The sequence below is a fragment of the Alligator mississippiensis genome, chromosome 3 (genome assembly GCF_030867095.1).
Source record: "Alligator mississippiensis isolate rAllMis1 chromosome 3, rAllMis1, whole genome shotgun sequence".
NCBI classification, from domain to species: Eukaryota; Metazoa; Chordata; order Crocodylia; family Alligatoridae; genus Alligator; species Alligator mississippiensis.
The window spans coordinates 77,227,658-77,241,520 of NC_081826.1; positions in this window are offsets into that span (position 1 = coordinate 77,227,658).

Below are 13,863 nucleotides of genomic sequence, written 5' to 3' on the forward strand. Positions count from 1 at the left end.
CCTAGCATTGGCAGCAGGAAATACAACAGGAGATGGAGAAAATGCAAAGACAGGGAATTTTACGGCCCTTGGCGTAGCTCCATTGTGCCAGTGGCCAAACCCAACGGGTCACTGCACCTGTGCATAGACTTCAGGAAGCTAAATGCTTTGATGACCTTCAATGACTTCTCAATGAGGTGGGTAATGTGCGGCATAGGGAGGATCAGCGAAGCCCTGTACATATCTACCCTCGACCTTGCTAAAGAGTACTGGCAAATCCCGATGGGCCCTGTGGATAGTGTCAAGACTGCTTTTGGGACCCCTTGGGGTTTATTCAAGTTTATACAGATGCCCTTTGGGCTGAACAGCACAGCAGCCACCTTCCAGAGGCTGATGGACACCATGCTTGCTCTGCACACATCGTACACAGCAGCATATATAGAAGACATCATCATCTTCACTCCCAGTTGGCACCAATACCTTAAGGCCCTGAGGGCAGTCCTGAGAGAACTTCAAGCAGCAGATTTGACTGCCAATCCCAAGAAATGCAAGTTAGCAGGACGAGAGATGGCATACCTAGAGTTTCAGGTAGGCCAGGGAACAATACGCCCCCTGGTAGATGAGGTCGAGGCCATACGACGATTCCAGGAGCCACGTACCTGTAAACAGCTATGCTCCTTCTTGGGACTCATTAATTATTACCAATGGTTCATATCACATTTTGAAGGCTTCTCTGCACCCCTCATGAATGTGCTTGGAGGGGGACCAACAGCAGTGCTGAAATGGATGCCAGAAATGAGAGAGAGCTTCAAGGAACTGAACGAGCTGATACACTGTGATGTCATAATACACACCCCTGATTTTGATGTCCCTTTTATATTGTAGATGGATGCATCAGGCAGCACCCTAGGGGCAGTATTACTACAAAGGTGTGGGGGAGAGGAGTGGCCGGTTGCCTTTTCCAGGCAGCTCAGCTGTGCCGAGACCAGGTATGCCACAGTCGAGAGGGAGTGCCTGGCAATACGCTGGGCAATAGAGTATTTTAAGTATTACCTGATGGGATGAGAATTCTTGGTGGTTACAGATCATACCCCACTGCAATGGCTAACCTGGAAACAAAGTGTAAATGCCCATATTACTTGCTGGGCTTTGGTGGTGCAACCCTTTAAGTTTATGATTGTGCACCGCCCTGGCAAAGATAATTTCATAGATGATTTTCTCTCCAGATGTGGTAGCCCAGACAAGTTGGTGGAGAAAGCACGCCACACTCATGAAGAGGAGCATTAGGCTCTGCAAGAAGCCGCACAAGGGGTCCAGACGCCACAAGGCAACTTATGGTGGGGGAAGTCTGTGGCAGTGAGATGCCCCCACAGGCTCCCGAAGGGGAGAGGTCAGTCCTCATGGGCCCCAAACCACACAAACAGCCCCCCGCCATGGGGGAAAACTTACCTCTAGGGGAGCAGCTGGATCCAGAGGCAGGAACCGCAGCCGCAAGAGCCAGCATTACGCTGGTTGTTTAATCAGCTCTTCCCTGGGCAGAGAAAAACCAAGCCAATCACAGCGGCCACAATGGCCACTGTGAGAAGATTTAAAAGCCCTACCGGAACCCAGGGAGGGGAGAGCAAGGGAGCATGCTGATGTGGTGTGTGCCAGACATTCTGAGGCTCCTGCAGCAGACAGGAGCAGCACAGCTGGCTCAACGCCAGCAGGCAGAGCAGGGGAGTCATCTGAGTCCCCTGTATGAGGATGGGAGGAAGGAGGGTACTCCACACCCCTCTCCTCCCCAGGGGTCTATTTCTTTTGACAAAAAAACAAAACAAAAGAGAATAGGCGCAAAACCAGAAGTGCCCTACTTGGAGGTGTTGAAGTAGGCGCCAGCCAACTCAAGTCCAGCTTGCCAGTCTCCACAATGGGAAGGCTACTCATTGGGGCAGGCTGACAAGTTCCAACAGAACCCACACTGATGCATGTTCCCTCTCTAGGCAAGCAGAGGTCGATCAAGCACAACCAAATCACACCGTTGGCACCCATCCAGTTGGCGAGTGGACAGGGTGTAGGGAAGGTGGAGCCCTGTGGTACATTGCACCTGAACTGTGAGTACTGCTATCCCTGGGGGTCCCCCCAGGAAGAAGATCTCCACTGAACCCTCCCTTTATCTAATAACACCAAGTCGTGGCAGGAGAGTTGAGGGGAGGAGCCCTGTGTTGGACAGATAGTGCGTCACTCGGGGAACCCCCACTTAGGGCACTTTTTATCACACATAGAAATAACATTTTTAACTAAGTGAAATTTTACCAATGCATGGTCTCAACAACAGCTTCCTCTCCCCTTTTTGAAGACAGCTGTACCTGGGTCCACAATCAGAAAGAGCCACCAATGTGATGCTGCAGCTGGCAAAGCAAATAAAATGCTGGCTTGCATCTACCAATGCATCTCAAGCACGACTCAAGAAGTCATCCTTCTGCTTTACTTGACCTTTATGAGACAGCAGCTGGAGTACTGTATCCAATTCTGAGCTCCACACTTTAGAAAAGATGTGGTGAAGCTAGAGAGAGTCCAGAGGAGAGCCACACACATGATTAGAGGTCAAGAGAATAGGCCTTATGAGGAGAGGCATGGGACTCTTCAGCCTGGACAAGTGAAGGCTCAGGGGTGACTTGGTGGCAGGCTATAAGTATATAAGGGATGTGCATCAGGAACTGGGAGAACATCTATTCACCAGGACACCACAAGGGAAGACAAGGTCTAATGGTTGCAAACTGCTGGAAGACCATTTTAGATTGGACATAAGGAAAAACTTCTTTATTGTCCGAGTCTCCAGAGTCTGGAATAAGCTCCCCCCAGAAGTAGTACAAGCACCTACTCTGGAGAAATGCTTGGATGTTTATCTTGCTGGGGCAATCTGACCTCAGCTGATTTCCTGCCCCTTGAGCAGGGGGCTGGACCCGATGATCCTGTGAGGTCCATTCCATGTCTAATGTCTATGAAATCTATGATATTCTCAAATTCTATACCTTGTTGTTAGGGCACTGGCCTGGAAGACTCCAGTTTAAATCTCTACTCTTCATTTTTTCATCCCAGATTAATTCAAATCAAGCAAATCAGGCCTTCAGTTTCCCATACCCTAGGTCAATACCTAACCACTAGGTAATACAGTGAGTGTTTTTCTTTCTGTGAGCAAAAAGCCATCTTACACAAAAAAGTCTGGGTTTGATCTGAAAACTGACATTTCAACACAAATCTGATTTATGAAAACATTAAACAGCTGTTTGTTTTTATTTTTGTTTTCCCCCAATGTAAAATGAAAGCAGATTTTGAAAACTCAAAGACTGCTGTGCAATGAAATTGTCATACTCCAGACAGTTTTATTATGGAGTACTTTTATTATGATCCCTAGCAGGCTCTTGGGCAAAGGTTGGGAAAGAAGCTTTGGAAAATTCCAAAACCCTTTGGCTGAGCCAGAGTGAAAGGAGAGCTATGTAATGCTGGGAGGCTGTTGAGAGAGATTTATAAAATAGAGGCTTAATTCAAAGCCCACTGAAACCAAGGAAAAGTTGTATGGAGAGATTTATAGCTATATGTTGTGGCAACTCATGAGGAGAGGCCCTCAGAAGGATGTTGTGTTCATCCTTCATGGGCAAAAAACAACCACATCCAGTGGAGGGAGGGGAGGGAAGAAGAGAGAAAAGAAGTGGGAAAGAAAAAGGGAAGGAGAAAAGAGAAAAGGAGAAAGAAGGAAAAGGAGGAAAAAGGGAAAGGGAAGACAATGAAGGGGGGTAGAGGCTAGGTCATGTGAGTAAGTAGGTGACATAAGTCTGATCTTTGCTTTGAACAATCTGCTGTAGCAGGGACAAGAGAATGATGAGAAATGGATACGGAAGGTGTTTGTTTTCCTGGCCGCACGTTTCTTCATTGCTTCTGCCATGCATTGCTGTTCAAAGGCCAATGCTCTGCTCTGGATTTGGGACTTCCAGGATGGATGGTTGTGAGCAATTTGTTTCCATAACTCTGGGTCAATGCCAAAACTCTTTAGGGACACCTTTAAGGTATCCTTGTACTGCTTCTTTGATACAAGGATCTTAGGTACTATCTCAGAAGGATTATGCTTTGCAAAAGTGTTTAATTACATTGGGTGAATAGTCTGCATTCTGAAGGTATTTTTAAAAAGCATTAGTCACAGCAAGAAATGAAGGAATAGATATGAGATGTCTGGAGACAGAAGCATTCCAATTCTCCTTGATTATACAGGAACAGTTCCTAGCAATGCTCTCAAAGTTTCAAATTTAATGTCTTTAGAACACATTCTCACTTTATCACCAAACCCCCAAAATATACAATTGGATTCTACACATATTTAAAGCTGTTATGCCATGGTGCTAAATTTTAAGGACATAATTAAACAAATTTCCCAAAAGCATATAGATTTTTAATTTAGAATTTTAGTCTCAATTAACATAGGTATTGTAAATGCATTTGCCTTTGGTTTTGAGTATCTGAACTATGTCAGTGTCTTAGAAAAGTAGGCATTCCTGGCCTCAGAGCTAGATTCAAGTCCTATGCAGCAGTAATACTTTAGTTCCTGTTTCTTTTGATTCCACTCTTCAGTAAGAATCTCAAATTTCAAGCTCTCTCTGAGGTTGTTAGCAATAACCTTCTCTTTTACTAAAGCTTTTTCTCCTTGAGTATCACTTAAATTCCCTGACATTGGAATGATGTGCAAGAAATGAGGATTATCAAACAACCAGCAAGAAAGGCCTATATAAAAGTTGTTTTAAAATGTAGGAAATGTAGTCCTTTAATCAGTTTAATTTAATCTCTCCCCTGTGGCTAATTCATGAACAAAAAGTAATTAAAAACTTATCTTCTTTTTTATAAGTGGTGGGGAAAAAAGTCTTAATCCTCTAATTCTTCATTAAAAGTTAGTGTGGCCAACAGAATTAAAAGGGGAAAAACAGATCACTTTAAAATTCAAAATTATGTTTTTTTTAAGATGGTAAATGCTATTCTTTTATGTTATGTGCACTACACTAAACAGTAGCCAGATGGTACAACTGGTAGCACAACATTGTAAAAATTGTAATGAAAGCCACTTTTAGCATCAGGTACTGGAAAATGGCCCTGCCTAAAGCACCTTCCATCTGTGAATTTCAGCTATGGTACTTCTGCCAACATACTTATCCTACAAATGAATTTTAAGACATTTTCATTTTGAACTGACTTTATAAAAAAGTATATGTAGGGTTAAATTTCTTTAAGTGTTATTAAAAGTAAAGGATGGCACAAGATCAAAATCATATAGAAGTTTCACTTTTAGTTTCCCTAGGAGCTGCTTGACACAGTTTAAAAATAAACTTGTAAAAATAGGCTGTCCTCTTTTTTTTCTATTTGGTCAACCCAGCAATTGAAAACTTAACATATTAAAGGTCAAAATGGTCTCCCATTGGAGCCTGCCCATTCTCTCACAGAGAAGCAAGACAAATGAGTTTTGCAGTATGCCCTGAAAGTCAATACACATGGACCAGTTTGAGGAAATGATTTTGGAGCACGGTGGGCAGGCACAGGCACAGGCATGGTAATGTGTCTTCTTTTTGAGGTTATCCAAATGAAATGTTACTTTCAGCTCTCCACCACAAAATGAGCGATTATTTGGACAAGGAAATTGCTCTAAAACTGCTCTATTCTGAATGATAAAAATACTCATTCACTGTCCCTCACCTGCTCTCCATTTATTCTCAACTATTTCTGAGCATCCCCTGAGGCATGACAGGTTGTCTTAGCTATCAACAGCTTCACTTCTGAAAGGAAAATAACATATCTGAATATAATTAAATTAGAAGTAAAAGTATTTGCTGACTGCATGGCTTTCTTCATTTCTTCTTCACATTCATCTGCATCCATTTTTTTGTTTCTGCTTCCTTTCTTTCACCCTATATATTGTCTCTGTTAAGGAACAACTTTCATTAATTTGTTTTCCTCTTCTTGTCTTCCTTAATAGTTAATAGTCTTCCTCAATCTTTAATAGTTTTATGCCTCAAAACTGCTTTATTCCTTTTCTCCATTAGTAACTTTGGATAAGAAGGGTCCAAAAGAACACTTTGGCTTATTTCCTGAAGGCTTGTTGATCTCTCCTGAAGTACGCATCATGGTCTCTCATCATGTTCTGGACCCTTTCCAGCTCTCCATGATAGCTTGATAGCCATGTGTAACAGGTGGCCGCTCGGGGCTGGGCTAAAATGTGGCCCACACACCTGTTCCTGGGGCAACCGCCCACCTACTCGCCTGCCATGCCTTGTTGATAATTGATTAATCAGTGTTAATTAGCGGGAGGCTGCTCTTGTACTGCCCCGCTGCTAGGGGGCGCTATCTGCGGCTCCATTTCCTCCCCTACACCGCAGTCCACACCTCACCGATGGAATAGTCGTTGACTCAGGTCTATCACTATCTGGCCCCTTCCTGTTCTCTCTGGGCCTTCCTTCCTTGGATGCACTCCCTCCAGTGCTAGGGCTCTCCCCAACCCTATCTCACTCTGTGCCCTCTTCTCTGGGGCCTTATCTACAATGCTGCCCCCGCTCTGGGGCCTTCTCAGTGATGCTACACCCTCTCCTGGGGCTTCCCAATAATGAGGCCCTCTCCTGGGGCTCTCCTTGCCCACACTGGGGCTTCTCAATAATGAATGCAGCCCTCTCCTGGGGCTCTCTGTGCCCACACTGGGGCTCCTTAATAATGCTGCCCCCTATCTGGGGCTCACCATGCCCACACTGGGCTTCTCCGTAAGGCTGCCCCCTATCTGGGGCTCTCTGTGCCCACACTGGGGCTCCTTAATAATGCTGCCCCCTATCTGGGGCTCACCGTGCCCACACTGGGCTTCTCCGTAAGGCTGCCCCCTATCTGGGGCTCTCTGTGCCCACACTGGGGCTCCTTAATAATGCTGCCCCCTATCCGGGGCTCACCGTGCCCAACTTGGGTTTCTCAGCAAGACAGCCCCCTCTCTGGGGCTCACCGTGTCCACACTGGGGCTCCTTAATAATGCCCCCTCTCTGGGGCTCTCCGGAAACTGCCCTCTCTCTGGGGCTGGGGTCTATGTACCCCATACGCTGCACCCTTACTGGCGCTGGGGTTCCCATGCTACTGTGGGTTCCTTATGAGGCCTCCTCCAACCCCTAACAGCCTCACCCAAACCACCAGTGTAACAACAAAACAAAACAGAAACTCAAGCCTCTTGGCTATAACCTAAACATAAGCCACCTGTCTATAACAGCATTGCTCAAGCATCTTAGAGATGTCATAAGCTGTACCTGTGGTCAGGCTTCTTCCCACATCCTGGCTTAGGGAGCTCCTGCCTCTCTGGCTGCTGCCAGGGAACTGACTCTGGCCCCAGCCCCTAACATTTATAAGGGAGCCAGGCCCTGCCCCCCTCTGGTCAGCTGACCTTCTTTGTTTGCCCTAGCAACCCACAGCTGGGCTCCTTAGTCACTGCTAGGGCTCCCTCCCTAGCAGTTTCCCCTCTTCAGGAGCAGGGCACCTCAGTGCTCTGTGACAGCATGATTTGCAAAAAAACCACACACAAAAAACAACAACAACAACAAAAAACCACCCTAATGAATCCAGAAAGAAGTGATGCATTTGATTTTTAGAAATATTTTACCTTTTGGGATAAAAGCATCTGGAAAGGCTGGGAGCTTCTACAGTGCACACTATTGGACGCCCAACAAGAAATTGTTCTGACACAATAGAAGAACAAGAGAGAAGGGCAAGAAACTAATATGGCTGCACAAGGAGCTTCTGAGATGTGTCAAATGCAAAAAAAGAAAAAACATAGGCACTGGAAAAATGGACAGGTCACCAAGGAAATTGCAAGAACCTGCATGGGAAAAATCAGGAAGACAAAGATAAAGAATGCCCTGCACCTTGCAAAGGAGGTTAAAGACCACAAAGAGAGGTTCTATAAGCATATTGGCTAGAAAAGAAAGACCAAGGAAGCTGTAGGCCCACTGGTAACTAGCTGGGGGAGAGGAAGAGGGGAGGGACTCTTAATAAAAGATGCAAAAAAGAAGGTGGAGTTACTCAACAGCTACTTTACCTTAGTCTTCACAAAAATATTAAGACACCTAATAAGAATTATTTGGTAATGGATGGACATAAGCTAAAGAATGAGATAAGAAAGGAGAAAGTCAGAGAACTTTTGACAGGTTTGAATAAATTCCAGTCAAAAGGGCCTGATGAATTTCATCCCAGAGTATTAAAAGAACTGACAGAAAAGACCTTTGAGCCCTTGGCAATAATATTCATAAAGTCATAGGAGACGGGGAACTGGACAGTGCCCCTCTTTAAACAAGGCAAAAAAGAAATCTGGAGAACTACACACTGCCTAGACTAATCTCAATACCCAAAGTTACTAGAGCATATCCTCAGAAAGTTCATCTATAAGCATTTGGAGAAGGAAAGGCTGATCACAAGCAGCCAATATTGATTTATTAAGTACAAATTGTGCCAAACAAACTTGATCTCCTTCTTTGACAAAGTAACTACTTAGGGAGATGAAGGTTTTTTACAAGGTCCCATATGACCTTTTCATAAACAAATTGGAGAAATGCAGGCTAGACAAAACTACTATCTGGTGGATAGACAATTAGCTCAACAGTCACAAGCACAGGTTAATTATAAATGGATCCATACCAGAGTGGAAGGAAGTTTTGGGTCGAGTCTTAAAGGGGTCTGTTCTGGGCCCAGCACTGTTCTGGGTCCCACTGTTCTGGGTTTATTAATGATTTTGATGCTGTCATAGAAAGCTTCTTTAGCAGATTTGAAGACAATATGAAAGTGGGAAGGATTATAAACATGTTGGATAATAGGAGTGCAATACAGAAGGATACTGACAGATTGGAAAGCTGGGATGAAGCTAATAGGGTGAAGTTCAATGCTGACAAATACAAGGCACTATGCCTCCATAAAAATAAACAAAAATGCAAATACAAAATGGGTGACACCTGGCTGGATGGCAGCACCATGGAAAAGGGTCTGGGAGTCTTGGTAGATCACAGGCTCAATATGCATCTTCAGTGTGATAAAGCTGTACAAAAGTTAAATGCAGTTTTGTGATGCACCAATAGAAGCATTACATGCAAGGCATGGGAGGTGATAGTACCTCTCTACTTGGCACTGCTTAGACCTCATTTGGAATAATGTGTTCAGTTTTGGGCTCCATATTTTTAAAAGGTGTAGAGAATTTAGAGAGGGTCCAGGGTGGCAACAAAAATGTTCAAGGGTTTGGAAGGCAAGTCATACAAGGAAAAGTTGAAGGGGCTAATTATACTTAGCTTGCAGAAAAGGCACTTAAGAGGAGACATGATAGCAGTCTTCAAACACTTGAACAGTTCCCATAAAGAAGAGGGAAAACATCTGTTTTTTTCTTGTTGCAAAGAGTAGGATGTGGAACAATGGCTTAAAGTTTCAGCAAAGAAGATTTAGATTGGATATCTTCACTGTTAGAACAGTGAGATAGTGGAATAGACTGCTTAGGAAATTGTGGACTCTACATCACTGGAAGTATTCAGAAAAAGGCTGGATAGCCACTGGTCAGGGACGATATAGACATATGGTCTGTTATGGGTATTTCCTATGCTTCTGGGATTTACTGGTTGCCATATGGGGCTGGAAGGGAATTTCCACCCCCATTCCACTGCTACATGATATGTTTTTTCTTAAGCCTTCTTCAGAGGTAGTGAGTGTTGGCTGCAGTCAAATCTGGGGATCCTGATGGACTTAAACTTAGAGTTTCCTGACTAGAGGTTCTTGCCCTTTTGCTCAGGGTCAAAATAATTATTATATCTGGGGTCAGGAAGGAATTTTACTCCATGATCAGATTAGTATGGCTTGTGGATGTTGGTACTGGATTTATGACCCAGATACCTTGTTCTGAGTGGACCCAAACTCTCAGACTGGTCATGACCTCTCCGTTCAATAACAGGCAAATGTTATCAATGCACAGTGATAGCAGCTAAAAATAATACAAACAATTTTGTATCTACCAGTCCTAGAGCCATCATCAGAGTCAAGATACCTCTGGGCAGTACGCAAGTTTCACTCTCAGATTCTTTCCTGAATGTTAGATGTCAGCACCCTGGAGGTCAAAGGCCAAGGTCCCCTCCCTTCTCCGTCCCAGTGGGGTGGGTGAGATGGGTGGTGGTGTGCCCTCTGTCCATAGTGGCCTCAGGTTTGCAGTCAGGGACCATTTGTTACTCTTGTAGCAAAACCCCCAGTCTTTCTTTTTTTTTTTTTTTTTTAATTTTAAAATGCATTGCCTCGCCTTCCCCAACCATTTCTGACTTTTTCTCTTCCTCTCTATTCCCTATAGATAAGTATAAGTGAGCTCAGACTTAGGATAAGCTTTAAACATTTTTATTTTACTGGCAAGTTTTTGGTTTTGGATATCCACTGTTTTATATTGTATTACTATTAGGTTTGTACTGATTCTTACTGTTGTATATTGTATTATTATCATTTTTGTATTGATTTTTATTGTTTCATATGGATATTGTATGGTTAGGGCCTGTGTTTGTAAGTGAACCAAAGTCATGTCAAGTTTCTATTTTATATGTCAAGCCTCCATCTTCTGTCCTCTGCCTGGGTATCCCACGTTGCAACAATATAATTCATTGTACCCCTGCCATGTAAATTGGTTCCCTGATGAATGAGAATGATTGGGAATGATTGAAATGCAATGGTAGCACGCCTCTACTGAACGGCCTGTAATGACTGGGCCATCAACGTGCATTGATTCACCCAGGAACCACAGACCTCACCCAGGAACAGAGACAAGACCAGCGTTCGAAAAACAAAAAACCCTGCAGAACCAGCAACTCTCACCATTACAGACACCCAAAACTGTACATCCCTGCATGGAGCACACATGTTCAGTACGCCAGGGGCTGACCCTTGCCTGGGCATGCCTCCTGTCACTAGGGTCACACAAGGTCTGCCCCTATAAAAAGGGGCAGTGAAAACAGACCGAGTGGAACGCTTTTTCCATCTGGACCAGCACCATGCCACACCACCTATCTACCCAGAGGCCCTGCCGGCGACCCCCCTCTGGACAACATCTACTGGACAAGGACCCCTTTCCAGCCTGGATAGGTAGATATTACCTGCACACCTCCTCCTACAATTTGGACTCTCTCTCTCTCTCCTCCTGGACTTCAGTGGACTTCAGCCCCTGCACCAAGCCTCTTTAACCCCTGCTGCCATTTTGTGTGTGTGTGTGGGTGGGTGGATAGGTGCAAGGGAACCAATAAGATATTGTGTCACCATCTCCCCTGTTCAATCAAACCACTGTCATTTGCAACCCCAGGTTGGGTCATGTTTTACTGAATCCCAGTCCCTTCCTTATCTTAAATTCCAGCCTCATTCTCTCTCTCTCTCTCTCAATTCCAGCCCCGACCCCTCTCCACTCGTTTCCTGATCTCCTCTCAATTCCTACTGCCTTTTCCCTGTGACTTTCTGCTGCCTTTCTCTGCTTCCCTGTTGCCCCTGTTGCATTGCAGTCTCTCCTGACACTTTCCTGTGATTTTCTGCTGTCCCCCTGCCTCCCATGCTCCTACTGCCTTTTCCCTGTGACTTTCTGCCGCCTTTCTCTGCTTTGCCACTTCCCCTGCCACCTTTCAGTCTCTCCTGCTGCTTTTCCTGTGATTTTCTGCTGTCCGTCTCTCTGTTTTCAGGCTTCCTCTGCACCTTCTGTAGTCACCCCCCTCCCCCCTGCTGCAGCTTCTCAGCTCCTCATGGCTGTCCTGCAGTTTCCTCCAGCAGCTGGAGCCTTTCTCCAGCTCCCAGCACCTACTGATGCTCCCTGCAACTTCTCTATCTGCCCCAGAGCCATCCTCTGGCTCCCTGCATCCACAGCCCCTCTTTAACACCCACACTTCCCCTTAGTCCTATTTTCCCTCTCCCCACCTACCTTTTCAGCTCCCCCGTAGCTCTGGCTCCAGTCCCAGCCTCTGTGCTGGCATCGCTTCCCTCTTCTGCAGGCTTTGGGCATTGGGTTTTAATCAATTAAGATCAATTAACCTAAAGTTACCCCCAAGCCTCAATTCTTCAGCCCAGGCCCCTGTAGTCTACCGGTTCTAACCCCGGTCATGATAACCTTAACTCCCTACACTTCTACTTTCTTACCTTAACCTTTCCCCAGGTATCCCAAGTACACCAAGCACATACATACATACACATCACAACACCCAACTTAGGAACTCACCTGTGTGTATGTGTAGGTGGGCGGTATGTCTGTAAATTAGTAAATACACACACACATATATATATATATACATATATAGATATCATTTTGTGTGGGGGGGGTATATAAATTAATATTCCATGTATCTGTATTGAATGTGCAGGTGTTGGTAATTGGTAACTGATTCTGTCTAAATTTGGTGTGTGTAGCGTGTATGGGCTTAAACTGGTGATAGGTGTACATGAACCTAGACTAGTTATTTTGAATGTGTGTGTATCTGAGTTGCTAGCGTGAGAGTTTGTGTGTGTGTGTGTGTGTGTGTGTGTGTGTGTGTATGGCATTGTCTGCATGATATATGAATTAGTAATCTGTGTCTTACTTTTGGGGTGTATAGTGTATGTGTTTAAATTGGTGATAGATATGCATGTGCCTAGGCTGGTTTGAATGTGTGTGCACCTAAGCTGGTGGTGTGCATGTGTATGCACCTAACTGATTTGTGTGTTTGTATTTGTGCAATTGTGTCACACCCTCCTGTCTAACAGTGCAAAATTGAAATCCTGAGAGTTGGCCTGACCCCCCAGGGCAACACTCTGACATCCCTTCATTTGTATCCTTTCTATCGCTCTGACGGCTCTTCACCACCAGGCATCACTGATTGGTTTCCCTGTAGTCATCATGCTGTTCATATTCTGTCCTGTCAGCATATTCCTTTGTTTGACAAATCCATCACATGCATACATTTTCATTTGGGATTTTACTGGCCTTCTCTTAATTTGGACTGTTCACCAAAGCCAGAAATCCCAAGAGCTGTGCAGTTTGGCATTGTAACCTGCAGAGTCCTTTATCTTTGTTTGGGTATGCTGTTCATGTTATGAAATGGTTTGGTATGTCTTCAATTTCCCAGCTTATGTGTCTGCTGGCTTCAGATTCTGTGGCCCTTGAAGGAAACTTTGTCACAAACAGGCTTTTAGAAATCAATTAACCCTTGCTGTTGCCCTGGACCATTATTCTAATACAATATCTACATTATCCACAAGCCAATTCCCAAAAAGAAAACCTATAAATATCATTTTCTAGCTATCAGTGGGGGATTTTGCCTTTTTCTATAGTGGGGAGAGAGAGAGAGGGTGGCTCTCTTCCTGGTATCTCATGCATATTTTAACAACCATTGCAACAGCAGGACATAGGTAGCCCATGTCCCCCTGCTATACCCATGGCAGGTTAGGTTGTTATGTCTCGTGTATCAGCCTGACCTCTATCCTGGGGACAGCCTTAGAAAAGTTTATTAAAGAGGCCATTCTTAATGGAGTGGACAATGCCAACATCCTGAGGGATAGCCAGCACGGGTTTGTTATAAGTAGGTCTTGCTTGACCAATCTCATTTCCTTTTACGACCAAGTGACCTATCACCTGGACAAGGAAGAAGAGATTGATGTCATATATCTTGACTTTAAAAAGCTTTCAATCTGGTATCCCATGATCACCTCTTGGCAAAACTGGCCAATTGTGGCCTTGGGTCCACCACGATCCACTGGCTGGGAAATTGGCTCTGTGGTTGGGCCCAGACAGTGGTAGTTGACGGAAGTCAATCATCATGGTGCTCTGTGACCAGTGGGGTCACCCAAGACTCTGTCCTTGGACCCATATTGTTCAACATCTTC